The 18,895-nt window shown below is 44.5% G+C and overlaps 1 long non-coding RNA gene across 1 annotated transcript in view; it reads right to left on the reverse strand.

The window, feature by feature from the left end:
- LOC144671358 (uncharacterized) overlaps positions 1–18,895 on the reverse strand; it is a 399,896-nt gene that overhangs the window by 308,352 nt on the left and 72,649 nt on the right. The window lies entirely within an intron of this gene.

Here is an 18,895-nt window from a genome sequence, read left to right on the forward strand (position 1 = left end):
CGCTGTTTTAAAACTTTAGGCGTTCAGGTTGTATTATTGCGCTGCTCTGGTCTGAGCTGCAAGGAGAGAGCAGTGAGTCTCAGTCTGCTGGCGGGGTTTTTATAGCTGATTTACCGTGCCCGAATTCCGATACTGAAAATGATTTTGTATCTGCATCAAGCGGAGATGAATTTCAGCGGCTCCAGATTTCTAGTTTCAATCCTTTTCCTATTTAGTGAATGACCCTGCTCCCTCTCTGTCTCCCTCTCCCGCAGAGCTTGCACTGCACTGTCTTAACTGTGTTCTCTTCAACAATACAGGTGTACAGACTCACCAAAGTAGGTAGGGAGAAACTGTTCCCACTCATGGGAGGATGGAGAGTAGGAGAGGGCACATGTTTAAGGTAATTGGCAAAAGCGACAGGGATATAATATATATATATATTAAAAAAAACTCCTCACACAGCAAGTGGTTAGGATCTGAACTGGCTGGGAGTGTGGTGGAGGCAGGGACGATCCAAGCATTCAAAAAGGGAATTAGATTTTGAGCTTAACGGGAGAATGGCACTAAGTGAGTTGCCCATTCAGCGAGCCCATGCAGACACGATGGGCCGAATGGCCTTCTCCTGCACCGGAACAATTCTGACACTCCGCAATGGTCTCTGCCTCCTCAGCAAAGCATTCCCTTCTCAATCACCCCTGCAGTGGAATTTCTCTTAAACCCCCCTCTTCCCTCAGTGACCTTTTTTTAAAGTGACAGACCCACCGATTCCCTGACCATATCATCAGATGGAGCTCGGATGAAAGGTCATCTTCCAAACCCGCGGCCACTACCATCTAGCAGGGCAAGGGCGGCAGACACATGGGAACACCACCACCTGGAAGTTCCCCTCCAACTCACTCACCGTCCTGACTTAGAAATATATCGCTGTTCCTTCACTTTCACTGGGTGAATATCCTGGAACTTCCTCCCTAACAACACTGTGGATGCGCCTACACCAAATGGACTGCAGTGGTTCAAGAAGGCAGCTCACCACCACCTTCTCAAGGGCAATTAGGGATGGGCAATAAATGCTGGCCCAGCCAGCGAAGCCCACATCCCATGAATGAACTTTTTAAAAAAAAACCTGAAATGTTAACTCTATTCCCCTCTCTGCAGATGCTGCCAGACCTGCTGATTATTTCCAGCATTTTTTGTTTTTTGTTTCAGACAGAAATCTTTCTCTATTCACCCTGTTGAAACCCTCCATAATTTTACTAAGTTATGTGTTCACTTTGCACCATTACGATGTTCAGAAGAAGCTGTCCCAGTACAGAGAAGGGATATGCTGATATTCTTATCCATTCCTTCATTACTTATAGACTTGACTATCCCAATGAACTCCTCCTGGCTGCTCTCCCACATTCTACCCTCCATAAATTTTGAGGTCATTCAAAAATCTGCTGCCCGTCTAAACTATCAGCAAGTCCCGTTCCCCTAGCAACCCTGTGCTCACTGACCTACGTTGGTTCCCGGTCAAGCAACGCCTTGTTTTTAAAATTCACGTCCTTGTTTTCAAATCCTTCCATGAACTCGCCCCTCCCTATCTGTGTAATGTCCCCCAATCCCACAACCCTCAGCGATAGCTGCGCTCCTCTAATTCTGGCCTCTTGTGCATTCCTAATTATAACCGCTGCATCATTGGTGGCCATATCTTCAGTCGCCTGGGTCCCAAGTTCTGGACTTCCCTCACTCTCCCTCTCCATCTCACTTGCCTTCTTTAAGACACTTTTTAAAGCTGACATTGTTTGATCATCTGGCCTAATGTCTCCCTATGTGATTTGATGTCATACTTTGTTTTATAATGCTCCTGTGAAGCACTTTGGGATGTTTCATTCTGTTAAAGGCACGATATAAATATAAGTTGTGGTTGTTGCAAGGCAAAATAGAGGTGGGAGGAAGCTCGAATGGAACATAAACACTGACGATGGCCTGTTTCTGTGCCATGAATCTTTACCGGTAACTATGGCTTTCCATCCTTGCTGAATCTTCACAGAATGACTTTTGTTCTTTGTTTATAAAGTCACTTTCCTGACCTCAGGATGTCACAGAGTGTGTTATAGCCAATGAGGTATCTTTTTGTAGTATAATCACTATTATAATGGATAGAAAACTGCATAAATTACCTGAACTGTAGCCGAACGATTGCCTTTTACAAATATAACTAAGCGAAGAGAGGCAATGTTATAAAACTCAAAATGCTTTTGGCTTTATCTGTCTCCATTTGCACTTTCAAGGGACTCTGTACTTAAATTTCCCAGATGTCTCAATTGATTCTTTCCGTTGTGAGTGTATTCCCATTTTTTTTGGGAGTGAGGAATGGGAGTGTTGATTTAGTTGGCTAACCTAAAGTGTTTTTGCAGGTAAGAGGGAGGTGGAGATCATCCAACTGAAGAGTCCTCGCTTGCTCAAAGGAGCTGGCGTTTATAAGTCCCTCTGTGGTCCACTGGTATTGCCGTTTTCCCTGATCTTATGCAAAAGCTGTGCTATAATCAGCGTAAAATTACTAAACTGATGGTGCATTTCATTCTGGTAGGAGTTTTGAGGCCACACTGAGGCAATCCTCGCATACGGCATTGTTTTATTTCTTCAAATTTTCATCCTGCTCTAGGCCATAGTTTTAGGCTAAGGGGCGGTAGATTTAAATCCGAGATGAGGAGGAATTACTTCCCTCAAAGGGTGGTGAATCTGTGGAATTCGCCACCTCAGACTGCAGTGGATGCCGGGACGCTGAATAAATTTAAGGAGGAGATAGACAGATTTTTAATCAGAAATGGGTTGAAAGGTTATGGGGACAGGATGGGAAATTGGAGTTGAGGCCGAAATGAGATCAAACCATGATCGTATTTGAATGGCGGGGCAGGCTCGAGGGGCTGAATTGCCTGCTCCTGCCCCTAGTTCTTATGTTCTTAATACCTTGATGGTCTCTCCCCTCCCAATCTCTGTCTCTTCCTCCAGCCCCATGATCTCTCTCTCTTCCCGTGATCTCTTGTGCATCCCTGATTTCCATTTGTCCCACCATTGGTGGCTGTGCCTTTTAGCTGCCCGAACCCTACGCTCTAGAATTCCCTCTCTCTAACCCACCTTTGGAGATGTAACTGTCTTAACACATCTTTTTTTTAAAATTACAGATGAAACTGATGCCTTGGGTGGAAGAACCAGAAGTTCTGCGTTCTTTGCCAAATATTGTGGGACAGACACCAATCTGCATTTTATATAGTGCCTTTAATGTGATGTAATTGTTACAAGGTGCTTCACAACACAATCCGACACCAAGCCACATAATATTAGGACAGATGACTAAAAACTTAGTCAAAGAAACAGGTCTTAACAAGTGTCTTAAAGGAGAAGAGGAAATGCAGAGAGGCAAAGAAGTTTTGGGGGGGAATTCCAGAGCTTAGGGCCTAGGCAGCTGAAGGCACGGCCACCAAGTGTGGAGTGATTAACATTGGTGGTGCACAAGAGAGCAGAGTTGGAGGAATGCAGATATCTGAGGGTTGTAAGGCTGGAGGAGGAAACAGATTGGGAAGGGCTGTTCTCTCCAATCTGCTTTTAAGCTCTGCACTGCTGTTAAACAGTATTTCTTGAGACAAAAGCAAAATACTGTTCTTGGTGGAAACTGGAAATACAAAAAACAGAAAAAACTGGAAATTCTCAACAGGTCTGGTAGCACCTGTGAAGAAAGAAACAGTTATTTTTTTTGTTAATTCTGTTTCTCTCTGGACAGATGCTGCCAAACCTGCTGTGTATTTCCAGCCTTTCCTGTGTTTTCTTGCTATTTCTTGAGGGCCTACTCTTGTTCCTATTTAATATAAAAACAAAATTACCTGGAAAAACTCAGCAGGTCTGGCAACATCGGCGGAGAAGAAAAGAGTTGACGTTTCGAGTCCTCATGACCCTTACACAGAACTGAGTAATATTAGGAGAGGGTTGGTTTAAGGTGGGGATTCCCCCACCTTATAGTATATATTATACATTATATCACTCAGTTCTGTTGAAGGGTCATGAGGACTCGAAACGTCAACTCTTTTCTTCTCCGCCGATGCTGCCAGACCTGCTGAGTTTTTCCAGGTAATTCTGTTTTTATTTTGGATTTCCAGCATCCGCGGTAGTTTTTTTGTTTTTATCTCTTGTTCCTATTTCTTTTGATCACCTGTTTTGACCTAGCTTGTTTTGTGCTGTGTTTGACATGAAGTGGAAAGCTGAATGAAAGTTGCTCATTTTGACCCTGTGTCATTGCAGTCATTATTTTCCATTCCAGCTGCTTTAAAGGGCTCTCATTATGGAAACATGGTGTAATAGGTAGTAATAACTGTCAGCCATGGTCCAGTTGGTAATGGTCTCCCCTCTTGAGAAAGAAGGTCAGGGGTTCAAGGAGCAGGCTTGATGGGCCGTATGGTCTACTCCTGTTCCTATTTCTTATTTTCCTTTTTAAGTCTCATTCCAGAGGCTTGAGCACACAATCTAGGCCAATACTTCAGTGCTTGGGGAGATTTTCGAATGAGCTGTTCAATTATTCCTTCCCCACCAGTTAAGGTGGATGTGAAGAGAAGGAAACATTCCCCATGTCCAAGCCAAAGCCCTCCCTCACCAGCTCGGAGGTCTACAAATGGATTTAATTAGTTATGGAACAGTAGCATAGTGGGGTATGTTACTGGACTTGTGATCAGAGGTCTGGTTCCAAAGACATGAATTTAGATTCCACTACAGTAGCTGTGGAATGCAATTAAATTCAGTTAAAATAAATTAAATTAAATTAAACCTGGAATTAAAAAGCCAGTATCAGGAATAGTGATCATGAAATTATTTGCTCCACTAATGTCCTTCACGGAAGGAAATCTGCCTTCCTGACCTGGACTGGCCTACATGTGACTCCAGACCCACAGCAATGTGGTTGACCCTTAACTGCCCTCTGAAATTGTCCAGCGACACACTCAGTTGCATTCCAGAAGGTGGCTGACCGCTACCTGCTCAAGGGCAATTATGGACGGGCAATAAATTCTGATCTTGTCAGCGGGAATCTCATATCCCGAGAATGAATTTTAGAAAAAGGTTATTGTTTGCGAGACCCTGCTTGCCCAGCTGATTACCTTGTGTTTCCACTCTATTGCGCACTTTCATTCACCGCTTGCAAAACATCTTGGGGTTCTAGTTTTGCTTCTCCTCGTAGATAAAATGCTGTGCTTTCGGAGGTTAGGGGCTGTGTTTCAGATGTCGTATGTTAAACTGAGGCCCCATCTGCGCTCGGGTGGATGTAAAAGATCCCATTATTTTGAAGAAGAGCCGGGGGGTTCTCTCCAGTGTCCTGACCATTTTATCCCTCTACCAACATTGATTCTTGTAGAAGTTTATCTCATTGCAATTTGTGGGAGCTTACAGTGTGCAAACTGGCTGCCTTGTTTACTGCATGGCTACAATAATGACAAGACCATAAGACATAGGAGCAGAAGTTAGGCCATTCGGCCCATCAAGTCTGCTTCGCCATTCAATCATGGCTGATAAGTTTCTCAACCCCATTCTCCCGCCTTCCCCCTGTAACCTTTGATCCCCTTACCGATCAAGAACCTATCTATCTCGGTCTTAAATACACTCAATGACCTGGCCTCCACAGCCTTCTGTGGCAATGAATTCCATAGATTCACCACTCTCTGGCTAAAGAAGTTTCTCCTCATCTCTGTTCTAAAAGGTCTTCCCTTTACTCTGAGGCTGTGCCCTCGGGTCCTAGTCTCTCCTACTAATGGAAACATCTTCCCCACGTCCACTCTATCCAGGCCTTTCAGTATTCTGTAAGTTTCAATCAGATCCCCCCTCATCCTTCTAAACTCCATTGAGTATAGACCCAGAGTCCTCAAACGTTCCTCATATGTTAAGCCTTTCATTCCTGGGATCGTTCTCGTGAACCTCCTCTGGACCCTCTCCAGGGCCAGAACATCCTTCCTGAGATACGGGGTCCAAAATTGCTCACAATATTCTAAATGTGGTCTGACCAGAGCCTTATAAAGCCTCAGCAGCACATCCCTGCTTTTATATTCTAGTCCTCTCGAAATAAATGCCAACATTGCATTTGCCTTCCTAACTACCGACTCAACCTGCAAGTTAACCTTAAGAGAATCCTGGACTAGGACTCCCAAGTCCCTTTGCACTCCAGATTTCTGAATTCTCTCCCCATTTAGAAAATAGTCCATGCCTCTATTCTTCCTACCAAAGTGCATGACCTCACACTTCCCCACGTTGTATTCCATCTGCCACTTCTTTGCCCATTCTCCTCACCAGTACAAATCCTTCTGCAGCCTCCCTGCCTCCTCAATACTACCTGTCCCTCAACCTATCTTTGTATCATCTGCAAACTTAGCCAGGATGCCCTCAGTTCCTTCATCTAGATCATTAATGTATAAAGTGAAAATTTGTGGTCCCAACACTGACCCATGCGGAACTCCACTAGTCACTGGCCGCAATCCTGAGAAGGACCCCCTTACCCCCACTCTCTGCCTCCAACCAGACAGCCAATCTTCTATCCATGCTAGTACCTTGCCTCTAACACCATGGGCCCTTATCTTACTGAGCAGCCTCCTGTGCGGCACCTTGTCAAAGGCCTTCTGGAAGTCCAAGTAGATAACATCCATTGGCTCTCCTTTGTCTAACCTACTCGTTACCTCCTCAAAGAATTCTAATAGATTTGTCAGGCATGACCTCCCCTTGATGAAACCATGCTGACTCTGCCCTATTTTACCATGTACTTCCAAGTATTCTGAAATCTCATCCTTAATAATGGACTCTAAAATCTTACCAACGACCGAGGTCAGGCTAATCGGCCTGTAATTTTCCGTATTTTGCCTCACTCCCTTCTTAAACAGGGGGGTTACATTAGCGATTTTCCAGTCCTCTGGGACCCTCCCTGATTCCAGTGATTCCTGAAAGATCACCACTAATGCCTCCACTATCTCTTCAGCTATCTCCTTCAGAACTCTGGGGTGTAATCCATCTGGTTCAGGTGATTTATCCACCTTCAGACCTTTCAGTTTTCCTATCACCTTCTCCTTGGGAATGGCCACCATACTCACCTCTGCCCCCCGACTCTCTTGAACTTTGGGGATGTTACTCGTGTCTTCCACCGTGAAGACTGACACAAAGTACCTATTCAGTTCCTCCGTCATTTCTTTGTTCCCCACTACTACTTGTCCAGTGTCATTTTCCAGCGGCCCAATGTCCACTTTTGCCTCTCTCTTACCCTTTATATATCTTAAAAAAAAACTCTTGCAATTTTCTTTTATATTACTGGCTAGTTTACCCTCATATTTAATTTTCTCCCTCCTTATTTCTTTTTTAGTTGTCCTCTGTTGGTCTTTGTAGGCTTCCCAATCCCCTGCTCTTCGCCGCATTGTATGCTTTCTCTTTAGCTTTTATGCTGTCCCTGACTTCCCTTGTCAGCCATGGTTGACTCGTCCTCCCTTTAGTATGCTTCTTCTTCATAGGGATGAATTTTTGCTGTGTCTCCCAAATTACTCCCAGAAACTCCTGCCATTGCTGTTCCACTGTCTTTCCTGCTAGGCTCATCTCCCAGTCAATTTTGGCCAGCTCCTCCCTCATGCCTCTGTAGTTGCCTTTATTCAACTGTAATACCGTTACATCTGATTCCAGCTTTTTCCTCTCAAATTTCAGGGTAAAATCTATCATATTATGGTCACTTCCTCCTAAGGGTTCCTTCACCTTAAGCTCCCTTATCAAAACTGCCTCATTACACATCACTAAATCTAGAATTGCCTGTTCCCTAGTGGGCTCCACCACAAGCTACTCCAAAAAGCCATCTCGTAGACATTCCACAAATTCCTTTTCTTGGGATCCACTACCAACCTGATTTTCCCAGTCTACTCGCATATTGAAATCCCTCATGATCACTGTAACCTTGCCTTTCTTCCACGCCTTTTCTATCTCCTGGTGTATCTTGTGCCCCACATTCTGACTACTGTTTGGAGGCCTGTACATAACTCCCATTGTGGTTTTTTTTACCTTTGCGGTTCCTCAACTCTACCCACACAGATTCTACATCATCTGACCCTACCTCATTTTTTGCTATCGATTTAATTTCATTTCTTACTAACAAAGCAACCCCACCTCCTCTGCCAACCTGCCTATCTTTTCAATAGGATGTATATCCTTGGATATTTAGCTCCCAGTCCTGATCCCCTTGCAGCCATGTCTCCGTGATGCCCACCACATCATACCTGCCAATTTCAATCTGCGCCACAAGCTCATTTACCTTATTTCGTATACTGCGTGCACTCAGATACAACATCTTCAGTCCTGTATTTCCCATCCCCCTTTCTCATTGTCGTCCCTTTATCTGGTGTGCTTGAAGTTAGATTCCTCGCCCTTTCCAAACACTCTGTCCTATTTTGTGTCCTGGAGACTTTAATAGCCTCTCCTGGGCTCTCCTTTCTTTTCAGGTTTTTCATAATTTTCCATGAAGTTGAATCCACCCCCCCACATGCTAACCTGCTGCTTTGTTTCCCATTAGTCATACTTCTTGGAGTTTTACCCTTCCCTCCCCCCCCCCACTTTCTAGTTTAAAGTCCTGTTGACCACCCTATTTACCCTTTTCGCTGGAACATTGGTCCCAGATCGGTTCAGGTGGAGACCGTCCCAACGGTACAGATCCCTCCTGTTCCAATACTGATACCAGTGCCCCACGAAATGGAACCCCTCTTTCCTGCACCACTCCTTTAGCCACGTGTTTACTTCCCTTATTCTCGCATCCCTATGCCAATTTGCACGTGGCTCGGGTAGGAATCCGGAGATTATAACCCTTGAGGACCTGTTCTTTAATTTAGTTCCTATTTCCTGATAATCCCCAAATAGGTCCTCTTCCCTAGTATTACCTATGTTATTTGTCCCGATGTGGACCACAACAACTGGTTCCTCCCCTTTCCTCTCCAATATCCTTTCAAGCCAGTCAGAGATGTCCTTCACCCTGGCACCGGGCAGGCAACATACCATGCGGGACTCTCGATCCTGCTTACAAAGGATGCTATCAATTCCCCTAATTATAGAATCCCCTAGAACTACCACTTGTCTTTTTGTTCCCCCCTCTTGAATGGCCTCCTGTGCCACGGTGCCGTGGTCAGCTGGCTCATCCTCCCTCCAGCCCTGTTCCTCATCCACACAGGGAGCAAGTACCTCGTACCTGTTGGACAAGGTCAAGAGCTGAGGCTCCTCTGTCCCTGAACACAGGATCCCTCTACCTGCCTCACTTGCAGTCACACCCTGCTGACCCTGACCACTAACCGAATTTGAGGTACTTAATCTACCAGGTGTGATCGCCTCCTGATACAAAGCGTCCAGGTAACTCTCCCCCTCCTGGATGTGCTGCAGCGTCCGGAGCTCGGACTCCAGCTCATCAATTCTGAGCCGGAGTTCCTCCAGCAACCAACACTTGCTGCAGATGTGGTCACTGCGGATCGCAATGGGATCTGCCAGCTCCCACATCATACAGCTACAGCACATCACCTGCCCAGCCATCTCGACTTAGATAATTAATTTATTAATTAGCTTTACAGTGGGTTTTTTTTTCAAATTTGGTGCAGATTTCCTACCAACCAATCAGGTCACAGCTTTCCTGTGATGTCACTTTTTCAGTTTTGGCTTTAGTTACTCTGTGCCCCGAGGTCACCGCCCCTGTGCTCCTCCCTCTGAGTCTGCTGCCTGGAGACAAGGCCGTGAATCCCGAGGTAAGCTAGATTTATACTCACCACTCCGGTGCTCCTCCCTCCGAGTCTGCTCCCCGGAGACAAGGCCACGAATCCCTGAGGTAAGCTAGATTTATACTCATCGCCCCAGTGCTCCTCCCTCTGAGTCCACTCCCAGGATTTACTCACCAATCAGCTGCTTTCTCTTTAAAATCCACTTTCAGAAGAGTGTCCCTCGCAGGTCTGGTGCACTCCTGAAGGCACTGCCTCTTCCTGTCTTTTTTAGGTTTGAGGAGGAGGGAAGGATGGAAACACTACAATGTAATGTTTGGGGCTATTCCGCTCTTTGACAGTGGGTCCTCCTCGATTCCCTCCTGAGTCGTGGTGACTTCTCCCAGAATGCTTCAGTCACTTCTCACCAGCGCCCTCTGTTGGATGCTCTTCCTCCTGTTGAGTGCAAGAGTCCTTCTCCTCGATTCCCTCCTGAGTTGTGGTGGCTGCAGTGACTTCTCCCGGAATGCTTTAGTCACTTCTCACCAGTGCCCTTTGTTGGACAAGTACTTCATCGGCTGCAAATCTCTTTGGAACATCTCAGATCATGAAAAGTGCCAAATAAATGCAGATTCTTAAGTTCCTCTGCTTATATTAATGTCTAAAGTTTTAGAGTGTATTAATGGACAGGGCTATACAGATTGAGAAACTGTAGCTGTGAAGAATTATCCTGAGATGCAACTTTGTTTTCAACCACAATATTTTCGATCTATATCTCGGTCAAAAATCTTAACGTTATAATAACTTACGCTTTTATCCTCGTTCTCATATAACGTGACATTTTTTGGGTGGGATTTTGATGGCTCTATTGCAGTGTGTAGGAGCCACAAGATGCACTGAGCTGTTCAAAAGTCAGTGTTGTTTTGTAATGTAGTTAACCTGCGCTACAGTGAGGATTCAATTGAACTTTTCAAGAGTTTGAAAAGAATTAATATGGGAGAAACTCACCCTGCCAGTGGGCGCGGGGGGTGGGGGCAGTGTGGCGGGGGAGGGCGGCAGTGTGGCGGGGGAGGGATTGTGGGGAGTGCGTTGGGTAGCACAATCTTCACCTCTGAGCTAGCCTATTCAAGAAAAAAATTTGGGAATGCTCCTTCATGAAAAGGGTGGCAGAAGTGTGGAATTCTCTGGCAGAAAAAGCTGATGACCCCCCCCCCCCTCACCTCCACCCTCCACCCCAATTAATAAATGTAAATCTGAGATTGATTGTAAAAAGGGATATATAAAAAGGAGCCAAGGCAGGTGAGATGGAGTTAAGATACAGATCACCCATGATCACGCTGAATGGTGGAACTGGGTTGAAGGGCTGAATGGCCTCCTCTTGTGCCGAAATGCTCATTGTAATTTATATACAGTGGTAGGAACTGTGTTTAAAAGAGAGTAGAAAACCTTGCACAAATGCCTCTGTGAGTATTTGCGGGAGGTATTTGGACCCTGGCTGGTTAGTACCGTTGTTATTACAGCAGGACTTTGACACAAATATCGTTTTCAACTTTATAGTGTGCATTTCTTTAATATGTGTGTGGGGAAGGGAGAGGAGAGAGGGTGAGTGAGAGAGAGGCAGGGGAGAGAGATTGGGAGAGTTTGGCGAGGTGGGTGGGGTAGGGAGGGAGAGAGAGAGAAACCGTGCAAGAGAAGAGTTTCAATGTAGTAAAATAAGGCATGCAATGTCATGCCCAAATGTATACAAGTGAATTTTAAATTTTTTTGTGCATTTGTTGGGAAGATGGAAGTGGATAGTTTGCTTTAGTGAATGGTTGTGATTTACCTTGGTTGTTGAATGGTGGTCAATGTTCAAATTCCACATGTGAAATATATATACCCATGTTCTGTGTAAAACTAACCAGCAACATGCTACTCAGCGATTGCAATTGGACAACATTGCTCCTGTGTAACCAGCTCAAGGACAGAATTATTAATGATGCTGCAAGCCAGGGATTTGGTAGGTGCTTCTTGTGTGTTAATAGAATCATAGGAGCTTATAGCACAGAAGCCATTCGGCCCATTGTTCCTGTCCTGGATATTTGAAAGAACAATCATGCTTAGTATCACAAACCTGCTTTTTGTCCTTAACTCTCCAAGTTCCCCACCTCAGGTGCTTTTCCAGCTCACTTAAAATTATTAATGGAATCAGCTTCCATCAGCCTTTCTGGTAGAACATTCCAAACCCGGACAACTGAGTGGGAAATAGATCCACTCGCTACCCCTCGGGGTCAATTGCCAATGACTTTAAATCGATGACCTCTAGTTATTGACTCACTCGCCAGAGGGAATTATTTTTCTCTATCTGATCCATCTGAACTTCATCACCTTGAAAGCATCAATTATGTCACCTGTTGATCTCCTCTTATTGCAAGGAGAACAGCCCTAACATTTCCACCAGTTCACTTCATAATGTAGCTTCATTGACCATCAATCGCTTTGGGATGTCCTGAGGCCACGAAAGGTGCTATAGAAGCGAAATACTTTTTGTTTTAACCCCCCCACCCCAATCTCTCCTCATAACCAAAATCCCTCACCACTGGTAACATCCCGGTATAACCTCCTCCGTAGCCTTTCGGGAAGGTGTGGTGCCCACAATTTTCCGCAATATCCGAGCTGAGACTATCCTGTGAGTTATGAAGTTCTAGAATGATCTCCATACTTTTATATTCTATTTGTCTATTTATAAGCCCAAGTAACCCCTTAACCGCCTTAACGATTTGCCCTGCCGTCCTTAAGTATTTGTGTATATGGACACCTAGATGTTTCTGCCCATCTGTTTGCAAACATTGTTCACAGTTATGTTCAGTCCGCTGTCATAGCTGTTTGGGTTGCGGGAAATCTACCTACTTGTGTGTTTGGGTGGTTTTAATGACTGTTCTGACTCACCTTATAAAGCTTACACAAATTACAACATAGACAAGTTAGTGAGCCCACAAGCTGAACGGAGAAGTCACGTGCTACTCTGTGTACCGAGAAACTGATTCTTTCTCATTTTGTCTTTTGTTGAGACTCTGGACTGGCTCTTGATCCCGCACTTCCTGGCTCCGAGGTTAGAGTGCTATCTACACAGCCAAAGCTGGTCTGGCTCCAACCTTTAAAACTCTTTAGCGGGAGCTGAAAGAGGTTCCTTCACTTTCTAACGTGCAGGTTAAACATGGCAGCTGATGTCATTGTATTAAAGCCAGTAAAGCCCTCCCCTCAACTTTTAAAACATGAGTATAATGTAACCACCTCCTGTCTTAAGCTGCTGATTCAAAACGCTATTGAAATTATTTTACAACAGAAGCATCATGCCTGATTGTTTGATTTTGCTGTTTCTGTTTATAATTCTTGTGAAACAGCAGGAAGGAAACTCTGTCCGATTTTTATGCATTACTCTGAAAAGCTAGGCAAATAGTTTACTATTCGGAATAATAATGAAGAACAATGAGCATTAGACAACTAGTAAGCTAACACTTCCACTGTAAAACCTGTCGTGTTTTCCCTCCTAAATTCTTCCCTCCGTCTAGAGAAACCGCAGATGGAAATGATGCTTTTTTTCCAAACTGACCGCCCGGGCAGCATCCCTACTTCCAAAAATAAATAGCATGATTTTTTTCCCCCCAATCAAAACAGAGATAAACGTGCCTTAATTGATATTTTATGCACTCACCCTCGTGTCTTCAGTCTGTGTGTAGGCAGCGTTGTAGCTCTGTTGTGACTGAGTCACAACCTTTGCAAATCCTGCTTCCTGTAATGATGACCTCTTTCTGTCAGCACAAATATATTTCCAATCTGGCCAAAAAAGAATCATGAATGCAAAAAATAATTTTCGACCTTTCTTGCTCACTTTATAAATATATACATATAATTATGTTACATTATATATATTTATATAAATATGCATTATATTTTATAGATCTGTATCCCCATTTACCAGGCTGTATCCCCATTTACCAGGCTGTATCCCCATTTACCAGGCTGTATCCCCATTTACCAGGCTGTATCCCCATTTACCAGGCTGTATCTCCATTTACCAGGCTGTATCTCCATTTACCAGGCTGTATCTCCATTTACCAGGCTGTATCCCCATTTACCAGGCTGTATCCCCATTTACCAGGCTGTATCCCCATTTACCAGGCTGTATCCCGTCGCTGTCTCAGTCTCAGTCTCAGTCCGCTCTCAATGGGATCAAAATGAATGACTGGTCCTCGAACCACTTTAACATTCAGAAAATGGTTTTATGCATTACTGTTTGGTTTTGAAGGTGGCATGCAACCTCGGTGGAAGTCGTGGTCTGTCATAGCCCAGCCTGCAGCAAAGGTTATGACTGACACTCAAAAACCCCTTGGAAATTCTTTGCAAGCAATAGGAGTTTCCCTTTCCATTCTACCCAGTTCTGGTGAATGTTTAATCAAAGGTGATTTGGATATTTTCTGTATTTAAGGACCTGGGAGTACAAATAGGCAAAGAGCTGATGACACCCTGTTCTATCCGTCCACTCTGCCCTTTCACCACATCTAACATCCCTTTGCAAATCCCTGTCCAATTGTTGGACAAAAAAGCTGGAAATAAAAACAGAAAACACTGGAAAAACTCAGCAAGTCAGCGGATGTAGAGAGAGAAGCAGAGTTAACGTTTCGAGTCCGTATGACTTCTTCAGAGCTAAAGAGAAGTAGAAATGTGATGGATTTTATACCTTTTAAGAGGGGGTGGTGCAGGTGGAGCAAGATAGAAGGTCTGGGATGGGTGACGGCTAAGGAGAGAGAGATTGACAAAGATGTCATGGACACGAGTCAAAGGGAGTGTTAATGGGAGTGTTAAAGACTAAAGAAGGTTTTGATAGTGGCAGAATGTGGTAATAGCAGAGCAAGTCAGCACTCTGTGAAAGCACCACATAGAAACAAGTGACAGATGGCCCTGTGGGGGTTGGGGGGAGGGGTGTGCTTTGGGGAAAAAAGGATTTTAAAAATGAATAAATAAAAAAAAACAAATAAGAATAAAAATAAAATTAAAAGTTAAAATTAAAGAAAGGAATAGAGATGGAGGAGAGAGTTCATTGTCTGAAGTTGTTGAACTCCATGTTAATCCTGGAAGGCTGTAAAGTGCCTACGGCATTCCGAACTTTACACTGAGCCCGGATCACCATAGCATTAGCCTGGGCCTCTGGATTACTGGCATCACCACTGCGCCAACATCTTCCCTCTTAATCTATGCGCAGCAAACCCCCAAAAGCAGCAATGAGACAGGTAATTTTATGCCAGGTGTTTTTTTTGAGATGTCAGTTAAAGGATAAATATTGTGCTGTAGGTATTTTACAACCTTCCAGACTTAACACTGAGTTCAACAACTTCAGACCATGAACTCTCTTCTCCATCTCTACTCCTTTTTTAAAAAAAAAATCAACTTTTATTTTTATTTTTATTCTTATTCTTATTTATTTATATTTTTATTTTGTATTCATTTTTATTTAATTTTCAAAATCCTTTTTCCTCAAACCCCCCCACTTCCACAGGGCCATCGGTCACTTGTTTCTATGTGGTGCTTTCACAGAGCGCTCAGTCTTGTTCTGCTATTAACACATTCTGCCACTATCAACACCTTCTTTAGTCTTTAACACTCCCTTTGTCTTATGTCCATGACACCTTTGTCAATCTCTCCTTAGCCATCACCTATTCTGGGCCTTCTGTCTTGCTCCACCCCCTCTTAAACACAGTAATATCCATCACATTTCTACTTCTCTACAGCTCTGAAGAAGAACCAAACAGGCTTGAAACATTAACTCTGTTTCTCTCTCCGCAGATGCTGCCAGACCTGCTGAGTTTTTGCAGCATTTTCTGTTTTTATTTCAGATTTGCAGTATTCACAGTATTTTGCTTTAAAATAAAAGTTGGTGATGTGTTGCAAGTTGTTGTTGTTGTTGTCGATGCATTGTAAGGTGATTCTTCTCTCTCTCTCTCTCTCTCTCTCTCTCTTTCTTTTCAGGAAGACTTGTTGACCACTGAGGAGGTGGCCATTTTGCTGATGTATTTTCTCGAATGTCAGGCACTGTAATGAAAGTGCGTTGGACTAAGTTCGAAACTTGGCAGTTGTAAGTTGTTGCATTTGCAATACCAAACAGCTCTACATGTTGCTGGCTGTATTGGTTCCACGACCACTTCCAAACCATCTCTGTTTTCATGTCCATCAGAGTTAACTGAGTTGCTCTATCAAGCAGGTCACTCCTTCCTGTATATAACACGAAAGGTGGCCTGGAACTTAAATAAAAGGATGGTGCGTGAATGGGTAGCTCGCTTGCCTCTGAAAAGCTGAAGTCATAGGCTAAAGTTCTCATTAAACATCCCATGGTACTATTTCACAGAAGGGTAGGGAATTTCTCCCAGATGTATAGCCCAATGTTTATCCTTTAACTGGCATGTCTTTTTTAAACAAAACCTGGTATAAAATTACCTGTCTCATTCCTTTTTGGAGGTTTTCTGTGCATAAATTAAGGGGAGATGGTGGCATAGTGGTAATGTCACTGGACTAGTCACCCAGAGGCCCAGGCTAATGCTCTTGGGGACGCGGGTTCAAATCCCACCACGGCAACTGGTGGAATTTAAATCCAATTAAGAAATCTGGAATATAAAACCTAGTCTAAGTAACCATGACAACTATCATCGATTGTTGTAAAAACCCATCTGGTCAGCAAATGTCCTTTAGGGAATTAAGTCTGCCATCCTTACCTGGTCTGGCTTACATGTGACTCAGATGGTTGAAACTTAACTGCCCTCTGAAATGGCTGAGCAAGCCACTCTGTTCAAGGGCGATTAGGGATGGGCAACGAGTGCTGGCCTTGCCAGCGACACCCGCATCCCATGAAAGAATTTTAAAAATCGACTGTCATATTTCCTACCTTCCAAAATTTCCTACACTCCAAGTACATCATTGGCTGTAAAATACGTTGGGAGGCCCTAAGATTGTGAAATTCTTTGCAGGGCATCATCAGTGAGACCCGTAGCTTTAGCTGGAGATTTAAGTGAAGTTCTTTCATCACATGCATCCTGTAAATTCAGTCCCCGTTCTTTACCATTGCTCACAGATGTGTTTGACCAAAGGAGTTGCTAGGATTGATACAGATGAACTGTTTCCTCTGTTGGAGAAGCCCAGGTCAAAGGTTCATAACATCAGGATTTGAGCCAAGCCATTCAGGGGCGATGTCAGGAAGCACTTCTTCGTAATGAAAATCTGAAACTTCCTCCACCCTCTCCCACCTGTGCCCAGATACCTGTTGAGGGGGTCAGTTGAAAACTTCAAAACTGAGATTGCTAGATTTTTGTTGTGTCCATGTTTTTAAGGGTTATAGAACCGAGGTGAGTAGATGAAATTACTCTCGGTAATGAAATTAAACACAGATCAGCCATGATCAAATTGAAAGGTAGGCTGGGCTCGAGGGGCTGAATGGCCACTTTCTGTTCCTGTGATCCTGGATGCAATCACGTATAAAGGAGTTAGGTTGACAGCAGGTGAAGGTTCTGTGGGAGGCTTAGACTGATGGTCCCTTCATCTCCCTCCCTAGCAGTGTCTCCACCAGTGTCACCACGTCACCCAAAGGATGCGTGTTGACCTTTTTCCTCTGATAAAAAGATTGAGTTTCCAGTCATTTTTGGAATAGGCCACCCCCCCACTCCGTGTCATATGGGAATGACTCTAGGCAGCTTACATGCCTCTGTGCTCACCAGAATAGGGCACCTGGCACTGTCCCAAACAGTTGTGGCAGGATTTTGAAGTTATTGAAACTATGGAATAAATGAGAGGGACCACAATGTGTCATTGTCGTTCTTTCTTATTTCATGTGTTGAATTTTCTGCTTGGCAAAGTGGGGAATAGAAATCTTGCCATTTTGGATCTCCCTGCCTCAACCTCAAACATTCCCAGGTCATGATATACACTTTGACACAGAAAGTACTTACATTTATATAGCGCCTTCCGTGACCTCAGGCCGGAAAGTGTTTGGGGAGGCCCTATCAAGTGTGCTCACTGTTGTAACATAGAAAGTAACAGCAGCCAATTTGCATGCAGCAAACTCCCACAGCCTGCAGTGTGTTAATGATAATCTGTTTCAGTGACGCTGGTTGAGGGGTAAATGCTGACCAGGATATGAGGGAGAACCTCCTGTTCTTCTTCGAAATAGTGCCATAGGATCTTTTGCATTCACCTGAGAAAACGGTTGGGGCTTTGGTTTAACACCGTTTCCTGAAAGACGACACCTCTGGCAGTGCTGCACTGTCTCGGTACTGCACTGGAGTGTCAGCCTAGATTGCATAGTCAGGTCTCCAGAGTGGGATAAGAACCCATGACCTTCTCCACCGAGTCAGGGCTCAGAACAAGACTGTCTCTACTCTGCCCAGCAGCGTCTTACCAAAATGCTCCACGGGATGATGTTTCTCCATGTCCTCTGGCAGATATCAGGCCCAGGATTTTATGGCCTCATCACGGCATGTCTCCCCCACTAGGGGGACGCAGTGAGCCATTTAAGTCTCCATTCAGTTCGGCGGGGCCGTAATATCGCACTGGGCGGGAAGGGCTGTAAAATCCTGGCCTGTGTGGTGAGATGGTCAGCTGGGCTGGTTTTGTGTCATGTGCCTGTGTTTGCTAAGAACCAGGTGGAGACACAGGACCAGTGGAGCTGGAGGCAGCTTCCATCTCATCTGTGCTAGCTTTGGACTTGGCTACCAGGGTTGACAAATTGGTGTCTAACCCGATGCGCTGTTCAAACCCCTCCAATGTTCCTAAATTCTGGAGTTCCCTCCCTAAACCTTTCCACCTCTCACTCCTCTAAGATGCTCCTCAAAACCTACTCCTTTGATCAAGCTCTGAAGGAGGGTCATACAGACTCGAAACGTTAACTCTGTTTCTCTCTCTCCACCGATGCTGCCAGACCTGCTGAGTTTTTCCAGCATTTTCTGTTTTTATTTCAGTTTTCCAGCATCCACAGTATTTTGCTGTTACCTTTGATCAAGCTATTTGTTCATAGGCCCTAATATCTCCTGATGTGACTCGATGCTCAATTCTGTCTGATAAAACTCCTGTGAAGCTCCTTGCGATGGCCTATGAAGTTGAAGGTGCTACATAAATGCAATTTGTTGTTGTTTGGTGATTGTGCGACACCAGGTAATGCCTGACCCAGAGGACCAGCTGCC

This window comes from Cetorhinus maximus, chromosome 2 (genome assembly GCF_964194155.1).
Source record: "Cetorhinus maximus chromosome 2, sCetMax3.hap1.1, whole genome shotgun sequence".
NCBI lineage: Eukaryota > Metazoa > Chordata > Chondrichthyes > Lamniformes > Cetorhinidae > Cetorhinus > Cetorhinus maximus.